This window comes from Pinus tabuliformis, chromosome 7 (assembly GCF_031772625.1).
Source record: "Pinus tabuliformis cultivar Carrire ecotype Pingquan chromosome 7, CPIR1, whole genome shotgun sequence".
NCBI classification, from domain to species: Eukaryota; Viridiplantae; Streptophyta; class Pinopsida; order Pinales; family Pinaceae; genus Pinus; species Pinus tabuliformis.
The window spans coordinates 1,051,804,546-1,051,821,155 of record NC_142293.1 but is presented as its reverse complement, the minus strand read 5'-3'; positions in this window follow the sequence as shown (position 1 = coordinate 1,051,821,155).

Genomic DNA, 16,610 nt, shown 5'->3' with positions numbered 1-16,610 from the left:
TGTGATCTTACAGGAACTTGGTGAAGCCGGGCAAGTAAGGGAGCAGGTAGCTGGAAGCTGTCAAAGAAGAGAGGGATTGGATCAAAGGATTAGCGCAAGACACAGGTCGATTCTTTCTATCCCCCTCTATCTTTAATTCATAAAGGAAATACAAAAGTAGTTTTCTCTGTTTGTTTCTAAGGCAGCTGTCACACCTTAGTGGGATAGAGCAGTTCTAAATAGACACTTTTCCCGGTAACAAAATGGCGACTCCGCTGGGGACGATTGTCTAATTAGTTTGTTTGTGTATCTTTTTGTTGTTTGTTTCATAAACTTATAAGTAGCATTCGAACTGCATTTTCCATAACAAATGCAAAGTAGACATCTGCTACTTCAATCCATTCACTGGATCTGTTTATGATTTGAACAACTGATTCACAAATGATTTGATTGCCCTTTGTGATAGCTCTTAGACCCTCCTTAGATCTACCCCCTGATTGTGCATTACTGATTGCTTTTAGTCGGCCAAAAACCAAAGACTAAACTGCAAACCGTGATCCAGAACCCGGACAGATTCTTGTTTCTGGCCCGACGTAGGTATTGTTAAGAGTTCCTGCATTTCAGTGCACTTCCCGAAAGGGCAACCTGCGCTGCAATCCAGTTTCTTTGTGTTACAGGTGCACTGATCAGACTAGCCCTCTTCGCTTGATGGGGCTGGTAAAGCCAAAAATCAAGTTCCTAAGGAGAAGAAGGAAAAGAAGAAGAAAGAGAAGAAGAAGAAGGAGCCAAAGGCGAATGGGGGAAAACGAGTGTCGTCTAATGAAAATCCACACACTGCACCAACTAGGCCTAAATCGACATGTGTCATTTGCAAAGGAGACCACTTTCACAGAGATTGTCCTTGCATCCCTCGGATATTAAGGGACTGGTCTCCTAGATTGCACAACCCGGTGTCGTCAACCTTTGATGATCATGTTGGAAGCACACTGTCAACTAGTGAAAGTGAAGCCCCAGGATAGAAAGGAAAATATAGATTTCCTTGTAAACTATGCGAAGGCGATCATGCCGTCCACCGTTGTCCCTTCTTAGACGAAGCTAAAAGAGTTTTGGATGATTGTCCGGTTTCACCGTTACGACTTCCTCTTGGATATTAAAAACTCTTGCTGAGTCTGTCACTAGTTGAAAATCCAGCTGGCCTGCTCAGGTGGTCGGCTGAAGCACCTATCATTGAAGATAAACCATCTGGATCCATACCAGACGAAAGTCAAAAGGTCGAGGCGGCAGTTGACCCGGTCTTGCCTTCAGAGGTTTCATCTTCAGATGATACACTCACTAAAGAGAACAAGGATGACACCGTCCAAATTTTTTACATAAGCACATACTCCAACGAACATGGGGCCAATATACCCGTTCCTTTACCACAGGAAGGAATTTCATCAGAGTCGTACCCGGCCATCTATTCGGTCCCACCTCCAAGTAACCTAGTTGTCTCCTTCGACTGGAATCAACTAGGCAGACCCCGTTTACCAGCAAACATACCATTCCGAATTATCATTCAAATATATAAAATGGTTATGGCTGGTACCATCATAGATGAGGGGGCTTCTGTGAGTATCCTTTCCTTAACTGCTTGGAAAGCGCTTGGTTCGCCATCGCTTTTGCCTGAGATGAGAAATCTGACAGGCTTTGATAAAGGAACCAGTTGACCTTTAGGGATGCTTCCCGATGTGCCCATAACATTGAGAGGGAAAACCGTTCACCTGAACGTGATGGTAGTTCAAGGACCCCTAGATTATAATCTACTCCTTGGACGAGACTATATTTATTGCATGGGAGCCATTGTCTCCTCACTCTTTAGAGTAATGAGTTTTCCGCACGAAGGAAGAGTGGTCAAGCTCATGGACCAGCTTTCATTTCCCGGATCATACAGACCAAATAGTCATATACCATCCCTGAATGGTCTTTTCACTTAAGAAATGTCTCAATTTCCAGTCCGTCCTCCCGATGAGTGCGAGTAATTCGGAGGGATATGACTGAAACCCAGGGGGCATGCATCCTGGTCTGCTTCGGCAGGAAAACTTCGGGTATAGGGTAGGTTTTCGCGGGAGAATATGCCTAGTCTGTACCCACGTCCATGAGTGTGTTATAGACATTTTTGTGCCTTAATACTATAAGCATGAAATGTCCATAAACTAAGGGATCCTAAGTCCCTAAAGATGTTGTTCCAGCTCCTAAAGAAGCAAGGTCAACCAATGACAGCTTCTCCCATAAGTTCTCCACCAGAAACTGCTCAAAACTAGTCAAATCAGGATCAATTCAGATGCTCCACTAGCTGGCTACGTTGCAAAGCACCCAAATACACTGGCTAGGTGCGTTGCAATGCACTTGAATGCACTACCCAGGTGCGTTGAGCGGGAAATGACAAGTGGCAGAGTCATTCAACGAGGTGGAGAGACAATGGAAGCTTCCAGAATCTTCTCCAATGACACTTGCCTCACTGAATTCGACCAGTGATGAGTAAGAGGCTCTCAGTCTCCAAGTGGAAGCAAGAACTGACAGAGAGAAGCCACAAGTCAAAACATAAGCTGACTCATCCTCTCTGCTTACATCTATATATGGATCCCTCATCCCAGAGATCCGGAGGCTGGAATTTTGTACTTTGCAGAGAATTGCTGTTGGTTTTGAGATTGAGATTAGTGCATTGGGTGATTTATGCTTTGTTGGAGGTGAGGAAGGGATTCCTTTGCTGGGAGGTAGATGCTGGATCAGGACTCACTTGGTTGTATCTCCTCCTGGATCTTTTTATTATATCAATAAAACTATTTGAGTTTCTCCTACATGCTTGTGTATCAATGATGTTTTGTTATATTTGCATGTTTAGCTTAATTTGATCCTAAGCTATTTATGAATGTAAATCTATATCTTTGTGTAGTTTCTCTCTTCTATGATCTTGCAGGAACTTGGTGAAGCTGGGCCGGTAAGGGAGCAGGTAGCTGGAAGCCAACAAAGAGGAGAGCGATTGGATTAACAAGCTAGCGCAAGACATAGGTTAGTTCATCCTTCCTCTTCATTTACATTTCATAAAGAAGAATACGCAAGTAGTTTTCCTTGTTTGTTGCTAAGGCACTGTCACACCTTAGAGTGGGATAGGGGCGTTCTGAGTAGATACTTTTCCCAACAACAAAATGGCGACTCCGCTGGGGATCGTGTCTAGTTAGTTTATTTGTGTTTCTCTTGTTGTTTGCTTCATAAACACAGAAGTAGCAATCGAACTGCATTTGCCATTATCAAATGCAAAGTAGCTGCTACTTCAATCCACCCATTGGATTTGTTTATGATTTGAACAGCTGATCCAAAAATGCTCTAATTACCCTTTGTGATAGCTCTTAGTCCTCCTTTAAATCATCCCTCTAATTGTACCTTACTGATTGCTTTTACTCAGCCAAAATCCATAGATTAAACTGCAAACCGTGACCCAGAACCCGGATAGAAGTCTCGTTTCTGCCCCAGCGCAGGCTCTGTGAAGAGGTTCTGCATTTCAACGCAGGTCCCGAGAGGGCTACCTGCGCTGCAATTCAGTTTCTCTGTGCAACAGGTGCGCTGATCAGCCCTTGCCCTGTGCAGCTGAGGTTCTTGGCTTCATTTTGTTCAGTTTTATCTCTGATTTTTGCAGGTTGTTATCAGTGTGTGTACCTATCTGAAAACCCCTTTTCTCTGCCTTAATTCCGCCTCCTTTGTACAAAAAGACTGTAGATGTTTTTTGTGTGTTTGTTACATCATTTACGGTTTTCCATTGAAAAGTAAAATAGTCATACTGTCGAAATTAGAGTTGACAGTGGATTATACTTTTTACTTTTGCTTTGGTTTGAATTTGTCTCTTTCTAGTGTCGAAACGAGTGTTTACTTCAAAATCATAAAGTGTCGTAATCTTCTCTACCTTTTTTGATTTCAAAAAGAAGCTTGTTTGTGTGTTTCACTTGAAAGAAAATTCAAATTTGTACATCAACTTTCTTTTTAGGCATCAATATTAAGAAAGTGAAAACAAATACATGCATATGTGCATTTGCATATTGATAGTTTGTATGGTTTGATTTAGGAAAAGTGCATTTACAGTGTGCTCTTTGCTCTTTGAGAAAAGATTGTGTCTTTCTTTTCCCCTTGTAGTAGGATTTTCATTGTTGAAAAGAGATAAATGTTTGCTTATCATCTTTAGATTGCATTTAGGAATTACATCTACATCTCATGGTGATCCAAAAAGGCAAACTTCTAAGGAAGATCAACTTAAAATAAATTGAATGAATCTAACAACGCTTTGGAACTTAACGCACAACATAGAGGTCTAGGCTAGAGACGTGTTCTGGCATCGTAAAGCCTGGTAACTGTTGTCCTCACTGATGGTTGGGTGATTCCTCCACTATGAGAAGATAAGTGCCAGTATGGATTGTGCTCCCACGTACCGTCGAGTATATATTGGGAGACCCCTATAGGCTTAAAACCTTTTATCCATAGGAAGCCGTGTCAGCCGCCCTACTGATCGCAATGCACCGAACACAGCATTCGGGAAGATTGACTGTCATACCGTAAAACGTATTCTGCAGTTTTGTGATTGGTTTGGCACACCCTCTACCTAGATCTCCAGAGCAGTCCCTTTCGTTCCTTTTCAGACTCCTTAACGGAAAAGGTCCATCTGAGCACTTGTCACTTCAGGCTCATTAAAAATCGAAGGAGACTAGAGTCATCTTTTGTTTTTTCTCGACTCTTTAAAATTGAAAAAACAAGTTGTGTCTAAAGCGTCTAAAATTCATTTAATTCGGAAACATATTTCCCCTTTTGTATTTTAGTTGATCGAGTAATCCGCAATCGTGGAAGAAAGTCAATTGAAACCCCGTCATTCGCGGAGGCTTACGAGTCAACCGTCTTTGTCTCCGGAATCGAAACCAGTACGGACAAAGCGGACTCATTTAACCGGTTCCAAATCTCCTATTAAAGTTAGAACAAGTGTTCCAACAACATCCAAGATTCCGGTTACTTCAAACATTTCTGGAAACCCTGCCTCTACAGAAGAAGTTCAACAGCCACAGAGGGACAGTGATACTGATCCTTGTCTGAGAGTAAACACTTGTGTTACTGAGCCAGTTACATCTACAACCGGTTCAGAGAGTCTTGCTCTTCAAACATCTGTCGCTGTCAATTCAACCCCTTCTTCGGCACCAGAAATATTTTACGGACCTGACAGTCTTCTCCTTCCACCTGGTTTGATTGCGATTGAAGAAATTGTAGAAGATCCTCAAACAAGTACTCCAACGCACTTTGGAGTCGAGGTCACTCTATATCCTTCTTCATCAGAAGTTAGTCTACCACCAGTGGAAGTTCCTGTAGAATCGCTAGGTAATCTTTTGGATAGACTCCAAATGTCTGAACAACCGTCAACATCTAGGACTGTGTCGACTGACACAGCGACAATAGAACTCCCTTCCGTCACTCCGACAATGTTCGCTAGCATACCATCTGTCCCAACTAGCTCTCAACCACTAGAAGGAGCCCACTCAGGGGCTATTTCGACAGTCTGGTCTATTCCTGTTTGTTCAACCGGAATAATATCCAGTAACTCTTATGTTGAGTCTCAACAAATTGATCTATTTGGAGGTCAATTTGGGCAATCCGGTCCCCAAGGGCACACAATCCCCTTGAGTTCCGGATTACCACCGTATGGGGGGCAATATGCCCTTTCATTACCCCCTCCGGGAGGATATCCATACGGGAGTTCACAACAATATTCAGGTTACACTGGAATCACCTCAAGTGGTTGGGTACCTATGCTATCTCAACAACCAAGAGTTGTGTATTCAATGCAACAATGTGTACCTATGTCGAACATCCCGACTACACCAGCTATTGTGACGGTGTCACAAGTTCAAACGCTGCCTGTTGTGTGCCAACCTCAGATTTCTCAGGTTGTAATGCAATAGCCCCTTGACCCTGTGACGCAACCACAATTGCCAACTAGTGGGGCGACACAGGTCCAGACGGGTACAATTACCCCACACCTTGGTCCAACGGTTAGTATAGCGCAACAGCACATGGCTTCACAACCGTGGCTGGTGCAATACCAACAACCACAATTCCAACAAGTATACCAAGGTTCTGAGCATCAGATCTTTGCGAACAGTGGACAGCCGTACATTCAAAACGGTCAAAATCAACCATTTTACAATGGTCATGTCCACCAACCGTATCAGTCATACCAGCATCAACTACATTATGCTGGTATGCAAAGGCCAACTGCTCAGGCGATTCCATAGTATCCTGGGTATGCTTCACCTAACCTAAATCAACAGTTACCCTTCGTGGCAACCTTAGAGTTACCTGATTTACACCGGTTAACAAACGATCCAATTGCTTACGCCCCTTGGTGGCCAGCGATTCCACATAAAATTTCATCAGATATTCCTAAATTTAATGGAAATTCGGGTGAAAATCCATCGAATCACGTGATGACATTTCATCTATGGTGTTCATCAAACACCCTGAATGATGATTCAATAAGGCTTCGCCTCTTTCAGAGGACGTTAACGGGTACAACGGCAAAATGGTATATTGAATTGCCGAGGGATTCGTTCGACAACTTTAGTACCTTAGCCACAACATTTTTAACCCATTTTCAATTACCGATAAGGTATGAAATGGGAACAGAAATACTTACCAACTTCAAACAGACAACAACCACTCACATATCTGATCATATACATGAGTGGCGACGTCGTCGTAGGATGGTAAAAACGTACGTTCCCAATCAGCTATTAGCTGAATGGTTTATCAAGTCATTATTACCTTCCATCACGGAAGATGTGGCAAAGGGGGGAGTCGTAACGGAAGAGCAGGTCATAGCTCATGTGCAATATCTGGACTTGATCTATACTCAGTCCGGCACGCTCTACGACAAAATACCTGACGCCCCTAGACCGGAATTCTCAATTACTCCTCCTCCTAAATCGAACAATGACTCTCACGCCGGCGATGGCATGATTGGCAAAACAGACACGAAATTGACAAAGGCTACATCTAAGAAGGCCCGTAAGATTTCAGATCAAAATGCAAAAGACGAACTTCTTGCTTCAGAAGTAAATGCCGTATCGAAAGATAAGGGCAAAGAAACCAAACAACCAGGAAGCAAGAAGAAACAAGGCAAAGGGAAAAAGAAGAAACAGGATGAGTCATCTACTAAAAAACCTTCTTCAAACCCTCCTGGAAATAGGAAACCCCCTTCAGGGTGTCATATATGTGATGAGGATCATTGGACCACAGATTGTCCATACAAAGTTGAGCTTAAAAGATTCTTTAAGAGTTCGAAAACCTCAGCCGTGTTAACTGATCCGTTTCCAAATCCAGGAACAAATCTGGTTGAAAGTGGAAATGCTTCCCCGTCTCAAGTGCTAATGTTGTCGGTTTCAAAATAGCAAGATGATGCTTTGATTTCGACAAGGAACAAAGATTACGGGAATCCACAGCTGTCGAACGACAAGGATAAAGATCAACCAAGTAGTTCGACAACAAATTTGACAAAAGTTGTACCACCCATCATTCCTGAATTAACAATAAAACCGCCAAAGGGAGTAGTACACAAGTCGACATTTAATCCCCGCGCTAGAGCGGCGCAACATTATAACATAGTGGAAGATTTGGCCCAATCGCCATCCGCTATGTCGACTCTTGAAGTACTACAAAATTGCCCATCCCAAAGGTAGGATTTGTTATCAGCCATTGGTGGGGTTGACCCAAAGGATTCCAATCTTGTATCCTTCGACCACAAAGGATACGATCCTCAGTTACTAGGCCAACTAGCTTTCCTTATTCAAGTGAAAGCCCTCAACAAAACTGTTCATCGAACAATTATTGATGAGGGGGCATCTACATGTATTATGTCGATGAGTTGCTGGAAAAATTTACGATCTCCAACCTTGTCACGATCTTCGACGACATTAAAAGCATTCGACGGAAGGACATATACCCCATATGGTATCCTAAATAACTTGAAATTTGAACTAGGGGGAAAAACAGTGGAAATAGATGTTGAAGTCATCGATGGGAATCTTGATTACAACATCCTACTAGGAAGACCATGGATATATGCCATGGTAGCTGTTGTGTCGACCTATTTTAGAAAGATTGCATTTCCCTTTCAATGGGGGATTACAATCGTCAATCAACAAAACTTCCTCCCCAATGGTTCTCAAGTTACAGGAAGCATTCCCATGATCCATGGAAGCCCCCATTCGCTTCAGAATATCGGAGTAGGCCTACTAAAAGATCCTGTACTAATGGGAACTTTCGCTCTTCCACCTCCAATCAATCTGGCGGAAGTAGCATCGATAGGAACCTGCAATATGATATCTTCCACAAAGATCTCAAAAAACGATATCAACATGGATCATGCAATGGTTTTGCCCCCAAGCCCAATAGAAATATTATAGCAATCAATGTTTCTAACATGGGAGGCAAACCCAAATCAACGCTCATCAAGCGTTTGGGTAGATAGGTCTAGAGAATATGGTACCCCTTCAGTTCCTTGGTCGCGAGTGCATGGAACCGACGAAGGAATTGTTCAATCAATGTTGATTGAAGGTGCACCATGGAGTGATTGCCACCATCGTTCCCTTCTTCCGGATTATGAAGAAGATACTCAAGATGATCTTTATCATCCTTCAGTTTTTGAATTCCTATCAAATACTGTAAATACAGTGGATTCCGAGCGAAACTTATCCAACATTGAAGAGACTATAGCGATAAATATCTCGACTAAAATAGATGTTGTAGAGAATATTTATGTTGGCAAATGTTGTTCTCCTTCAGAACTGGAAATATATAATGCTCTTTTTCGCGAATTCAGAGATGTATTTGCTTGGTCATACAGTGAAATTCCAGGCATCGACTCGAGTATCATTGAACACGAAATTAAGATGTATCTAGATGTCAAACCGATATGACAACGGCTCAGGCAGGTGCACCCCAAGAAAGCCGCTGCCATTAAGGCAGAAGTTGAAAAACTTCTCCATGCTGGTTTCATCTACCCGGTTCCTCTAACCGATTGGGTATCGAATATTGTCCCCGTTATGAAGAAACAAGGGACAATTAGAGTGTGTGTCGATTATAGGGATGTAAATCAAGCTTGTCCAAAAGACAACTACTCTACACCCTTCATCGACCAGATAATTGATGAATGCGCCGGATGCAAAATCTTTTCGTTCATGGATGGATTTTCTGGGTATAATCAAATAAATATCCACCCGCAGGACCAGTCAAATACTGCATTCATTTTTCCGTGGGGCACGTTCGCATATCGAAAATTACCCTTTGGTTTAAAGAATGCAGGGGCGACGTTTCAAAGGGAAATGAATTATGCCTTCCACGACATCAAAAACATCGTTCAACCATACCTCGACGACCTTCCGGCTCATTTGCAAAAGCGGACTGATCATCCGCAACATTTAAGAGCGATATTTCTACATTGCCGACACTACAAGATACGACTCAATCAGCACAAATGTGTATTTTGCGTCAGTTTTGGTCGTTTACTTGGCTTTGTAGTCTCCAAGGATGGGATTCGTCTTGACCCGTGTAAGGTCTAGGCAATCATAAATTTGCCTCCACCTTCAAATTTGCTTCAGATCAGAAACTCCAAGGGAAAGCAAACTTTCTGAGGAGGTTCATTCCAAATTACGCCGAACTTGCTAAAGGTTATACACGTCTTTTGAAAAAGGAGGTACCCTTTGTATGGGATTAGGTTGCGCAAGCTTCCTTTGATGCTTTGAAAGATTCCTTAATGAAAGCATCATTAATGTACGCCCCCGATTATCAAAGAGATTTTAACCTGTATCTGGCTGCAGCAGATACAACCATCGCAATGGTTCTAGTTCAAGAAGTCGATGGAATTGAACACCCTATATATTATTTAAGTAAAAACTTAAAAGATACAGAAAGCAAATATTCTTATTCCGGAAAACTACCATTCGGTCAGATTGCAACCCCATGACTTATATATTGTCGCGACAGTTGCTGGGGGGCAAATATTCAAAATGGATAGCAATCCTTCAAGAGTTTGATCTGGAATTTGTAAAATCCAAATCAAAGAAAGCTCTAGTTTTTGCAGAATTATTATGCGATCTCCCATCGTCGTCCAACGATGAAACATCCGAAGAATCAATCGTGGATGAGAATTTGTTTCCGATATCTACAAGCAATGAGTGGTATGGAGATATAATAATTTATCTCCAAACCCAAAAGTTTAGGCCTAACACCTCTCATTCTGAACAAAAACGTATTCGATACCAAGCAAAAGACTACATGATCGTCGGTGATACACTTTACCGTCGTGGTATCGATACAGTTCTGAGAAGGTGTCTCACCCATGAGGAGGCCGAAAAAGCCCTGAATGAGTGTCATTCAGGAGCTTGTGGGGGGAATCAATTTGGATATGCTACAACACAAAAAATCTTACGAGCAGGATACTTCTGGCCAACAATGTTCAAAGATTGCATAACCGCAGTCAGAAGTTGCCATGCTTGTCAAATTTTTGATAGCAAAACCAGAAGACCACCCGCACCTCTACAGCCAATAGTTGTTGTTGGGCCGTTCGCCAAATGGGGCATCGATTTCATGACATGTAACCCCACCTCGACCGGGGGGCATGGGTATATCATAGTCGCAATCGACTATTTTACCAAATGGGCCGAGGCGATGCCTACATTAGATAATACAGGTGAAACAGCTGCCCTTTTCTTTTTCAATCATGTAGTCGCCAGATTCGGCGTACCACAGGCTATAGTCACAGATCATGGATCGCATTTTCGCAATCACATGATGCTCGAATTAGCTGCCAAACTAGGATTGTCTCACGACAGCTCTACTCCGTATTATCCGCAAGCCAACGGACAAGTTGAAGCGATCAACAAGGTCCTGAAGCGTATGTTGCAAAGGATGATCGGAGTTCACAAAAGAAGGTGGCACCTAATCCTGTACTCAGCCTTGTGGGCTTACCGAACATCGGTAAGGAATGCAACCGGGTTCACACCCTTCCAACTGGTATATGGCCTGGAGGCAGTCTTACCAGTCCAGTGCGAAATCTCGTCTCTTAAACTCGCAATTGATCTCCTCCCCAGAACTTCAGAAGAAGAAGCCCGTTTCTCAGAATTAATCCAATTGGATGAAACCCGTCGTGATGCCGCTTTGGCTAACGAAGCCCATAAGAAACGAGTCAAGGCGCAGTTCGACAAAAATGTCAAACCCCGTGTCTTCTCAGAAGGTGACTTGGTCTTGCTTTACGACCAAGAATCTGATAAATTGGGAGTAGGTAAATTTAAGTCTTTATGGATGGGCCCCTATATTGTTAAACGGGTGTTAGCAAAAGGAGCCTACGAGTTAATGGATTATGACGGAATTCCACTGGCGCAACCTCGTAATGGGTTGTACCTCAAGCGTTACTATGCTTAAATAGTAACCAATATGCTTTTGTTGTATTTTTTTTTTCGCTAAAGTGTTCGTTTTGGTCGAGTAATCCACCTTTTTACATTTATTGCAGATGTCAAACCTTTTGGAGACATGTGTTGGATATGCCGACGGAGCGAGTCGTAGTTCGCGGAACCTGTCCTCCGCAGCCTGGGCCATTTTTGATCCAAGCGGCGAGTTAGTAAGTTTCAAAGGTGTATGTATTGGTCAATCAATGAATAACATCGCTGAGTATAGCGTGTTGATAGAACTTCTCTCTGATGCCATCACCCATGGTATATGCCGACTAATCGTCAGGCTAGACTCACAACTCGTAATACTACAACTCAATGGTATATATTCCGTCTGAAACCCAGCTATTTATCGCATGTTCCTAAGGGTTAAGATTTTGGAAAGACAATTTGATTTTATTCAATACCAACATATTTCCAGAAACTTAAACACATTAACCGACTCATTAGCAAACTATGTGTTAGATAGACATTTGCAACATTTGTAAAAAGAAACACATCATCAATGTTTTACATGTGGATCATATAGCTCAACCAGAATAAAACCCCGAAAATCAAAATATATATATAGCTGTTTATGGTTTACATATAATGTTCTGTAACCAAGACAAAATCGGTCGCATGACCCAAAAACTCAAAATGCTAGGGGGCACCCTAGTCTAATGATGCTCGTGATAGCAAGTCACAGCTTGTGCGATCATGCGTAAGAGACGAGTCCATCGTCTAGGCACACCAGTAGTATGCCGCTGTAACTGCAAAGGTAGCTCGTCGATCCTCACATCGGGAATACCGAGAGTAAAGCTCTCAACCTGCTCCTGCACAGCTGTGAGAGTCTCGGCCACATCAAGGTCACGAAGAATAACCCTCCCGGCAGCCTCTCCTGCTGGGGCAGCGGCTGGCACTCTCAAACGAACTACTGGACGAACAGGACCAACATCTGCATGAACACAAGAGTTTGATTAAAGTCTTGATAGAATAAAGCACAAGGACATTATAAATAAAAACAATAAACAGTGATATGGTCAAATATTTTACCAATAGCGCCCCACTGCTCGCCATCCGACAGTACTAAATCCGGATCACCCCGGAAGTCCATGCCAGCATATGGATACTCGGCATAAGCCATCTCCTGCCGATCAAACCACCTGAAGAAGGTATCAGAAAACGAAATCTGAGACTGACCAGCATGCCTAGACATATGGTCGACCCATCTCTGCATACGTGGTTTAGTAGGAGAAGGTAAGTCAAGTGCAATGTACTGCGGCTGCATCAGTGGTATCTTCTCCAAGGCAAAGGCGGTCAAAATAGAACCGAACCCAAAGTTCTTCAACCTCCCGTCCTTTATCTTGGTCAACTGACTTTTCATCACAAGAAGTACTGCATCACACCAGTTGAATATTTTCGGTTGGAGGCATTCCAAGGCATGCTGCATATAGGATCTGTTGGCTACATGAAGAGACGCACTCCCGGCCATCCTACCAAAAGTAAACAGGATAGACCTAAGGGACCTGTCAGTGACATCTCGGATGATGATCTTGCCGTCTTTACTCGGCTGAGATCCTTCCCTGCAATACTGGCAGACATAATCTCTCACAGAGTCACTCCCTCGGGCTGAACCTGACAAAGAAATGGGGGCGCCCCGCCTCGACAAGCCAGTCAAGAAGTAAATGTCTACTGCAGTCAAGGGGATAGATTTGCCCCTAATCTGGAAAACTTGATTGATAGGATCCCAAGCATCGAGCAAATACTGCAGTAGGTTGATCTGCTGTCTCATGCTAGAGATGCGGAAGAACTTCAGCAAGCCACAGTTCCGCAGCGCGTTCACTGTAACCGGATCATGTAGGGCAATCATGTCCTCTTCTTCATGTTCTCATTCTCGCCATGTAAGGGTCATTTTGCTCCAATATCTCTGCAAAAACAAACAAGAGAGGAGATTAGATCCTGATTTTGATGAGAAACAGGGAAAAATTCCATTAAAAACTGTGCAACAACTTTCCTTTCTGCGCCCAACGCACCTGCACATGTGTTATAGGTGCGTTGAATGTCAAGTTACCTTCATGATGACCCACATTCAGCGCAGGTTTCGATATGCCCAGGGTGCGTTGATGGCAGAACGAACCCATCAAACCCCAGGGGCTCAGAAAAGCAGAGAATGAAGCACAGAATGCAGAAAGGAAACCATGAAATGAAAGAGCTCAGGTTTAGCTCCTACCTGGTCCAGACGGCGCCGAGAATCGTCCACAGAATCTCCCGAAATCAGCTGATGAAAATCAAGGGGGAAGAGGCACCTCCAAAGCTCCAACAAACCAAGTTCAAATGAAATGGTAAAATGAGAGGTAAAAACACTTTTTAATTGCTTTTTACGTAGTTCAAAGTAAAATATTAGCGTTTTAATCTCATTTCCAAGCAAATGTTGTTCATTTCTAACTAGTTTGATGTAGCAATTGAAGGTACAGTACTATCTTTGAAAAGACGAAGCTATGTATGGTAAAAAATCAAAACAAGACCATGTTATCGAGCAGTTTTAGCACATAGTTCATGCTCGTTAAAAAATAAACATAAGACCGAGCAAGTGTTTCAATCCGCGTTTAAGCTCGTTAAAAAATGAACTATCCTCCGGTAAATAACCACCGTGAATGAAGATTTCAGCCATTAAAGCCTTGGTCGTGTTTGCACCGTCACCTCCACTTTTCCATTGGCCGATCATTCACCTCCATTTGATTGTTTACCCATTTTGAGGAACAGCTGCGAAGAGTGATTTCACTAGCCATCCTTGTGACACTGCCGTGCTTGGAAAATTCCAACCCTTACCTGGAATCAGCTGCTACCCATTTTATCACTCGTTCCTCAAAAGACGAGTCTTCTTTAAGCTCTTTTCATCTGACTCGTAAAATATGAAAAGATTGCCGAGTTTTGGCCTTCCAGCTCGTTAAAGCGACCGGAAGAGCTATCCCTCCTCTAGATTTTAATCTTTTTGGACCTGAGGGATTATTGCACAAAAAGATCGAGCGCTTGTTTTGTTCGGCTCGTTAAAACTATCGAAAATTCATCCCTTCTGTATTGTTTTATACTTTTTCGGACTTAAGGGATTAGATGACGAAAAAGGAATTCCGGAGTTAACTTTACGTACCTTTTCAGACTCTCTAAAAATGAAAAGGACCGAGTTATCTTTGTCGTTAGACTCGTTAAAAACATTAATAGCGACAAACTTGTCTTTAGACGAGAACGAGTTTCACTATCGCTAGGCTCGTTAAAACATAGCGATGGGTTTGCCCGAAGGGCAAATTATAGAACAAGCATATGTTATCCTCCTCAAGCTTGACAAAAATAAAGAGGTACTGGTCAGCAATGACTGGGTAAAAATTGGGAAGAAACTCAAAGAATCTTTATTGGTAGCAAGTCGCTCTTGAACATGACACTTCCACTCCGTGCCTGAGTCGGGTTGGGTTGTTTCATTCACCGGTCACATCACCATGGTCTCGCCATACCATCCACATTTGGGGTAAATGCTACCGATCCATCACATAAGTGTCGCCGACATGTTCAAGAGAAGTCATCCAGAGAAGTCACCCGTGTCCCATCCACTACCATACATTATACTTCATTCTTTCATGACCGCCACCCTGAACCATATATCATCAGATTGTTTTCACCTCCATCAAAATCATTTGCCCCGTTCCGTGTCATTGATGTGGGATACATCAAGGCCCTCCTTTGATGGATTGATTCTTGTCGACATCATCTCATTATCCAAGAAGTTGATCTAGGAACACCCCATTCAGTACTTTGAAGCTTGCATGCCTCAATGGCAAGTTTCTCACTTCCGGCGACAGGTATACATCAATGACCTTCGACCGAAAGATTTTGTGTGGTGTTCGACGCCAAGTCCTTTATTCACACCACGTGAATTGTACTGTAGTACCTTGAGGGTCATCATCCTTATCGGTGATTCCTCTCGCGCTTGTTAACAGTTTACATCATTGACTGGTAATCAAGCGATGTCTTTCCATGTTCGACTTCAAAACATTTCTCACGTGGATCGACTTGTACTTCGAGTGAAGATCGGACGAGATTGAAGACCCCGGATCTAGTTTCATCCATCCGGGCTGCGATATATATTCAGGAAAAATAAAGACATTGACATGTACAGCATTACAGCACAGATAATCATCCTACCAAAAGGATGATGACTTCATCAAAATCATCAGTCTACCATCAGACGATTGTCTGTCCTGTGTACATAAAAAATGAATTTATAAAGTTGTGCATGGGAATGCCCGCCTCATCTAGATCATGAAAACAGTATGAAAATAATGTATTGTATTGTATCTTATTACAGGTCTCCTCCCAGCATTGAAAGAACTTCGGATCCTCCTAATAAAGCATTTCACCCGATAAACAGCCTCATACTTTAGGGGGCAACTGTTATAGACATTTTTGTGCCTTACAGCTATAAGCATGAAATGTCCATAAACCAAGGGATCCTAAGTCCCTAAATATGTTGTTCCAGCTCCTAAAGAAACAAGGTCAACCAATGACAGCTTCTCCCAGAAGTTCTCCACCAGAAACTGCTCAAAACTAGTCAAATCAGGATCAATTCAGATGCTCCACTAGCTGGCTGCGTTGCAAAGCACCCAAATACACTGGCTAGGTGCATTGCAACGCACTTGAATGCACTACCCAGGTGCGTTGAGCGGGAAATGACAAGTTTCAGAGTCATTCAATGAGGTGGAGAGACAATGGAAGCTTCCAGAATCTTCTCCAATGACACTTGCCTCACTGAATTCGACCAGTGATGAGTAAGAGGCTCTCAGTCTCCAAGTGGAAGCAAGAACTGACAGAGAGAAGCCACAATTCAAAACATAAGCTGACTCATCCTCTCTGCTTACATCTATATATGGATCCCTCATCCCAGAGATCCGGAGGCTGGAATTTTGTACTTTGCAAAGAATTGCTGTTGGTTTTGAGATTGAGATTAGTGCATTGGGTGATTTATGCTTTGTTGGAGGTGAGGAAGGGATTCCTTTGCTGGGAGGTAGATGCTGGATCGGGACTCACTTGGTTGTATCTCCTCCTAGATATTTTTATTATATCAATAAAACTATTTGAGTTTCTCCT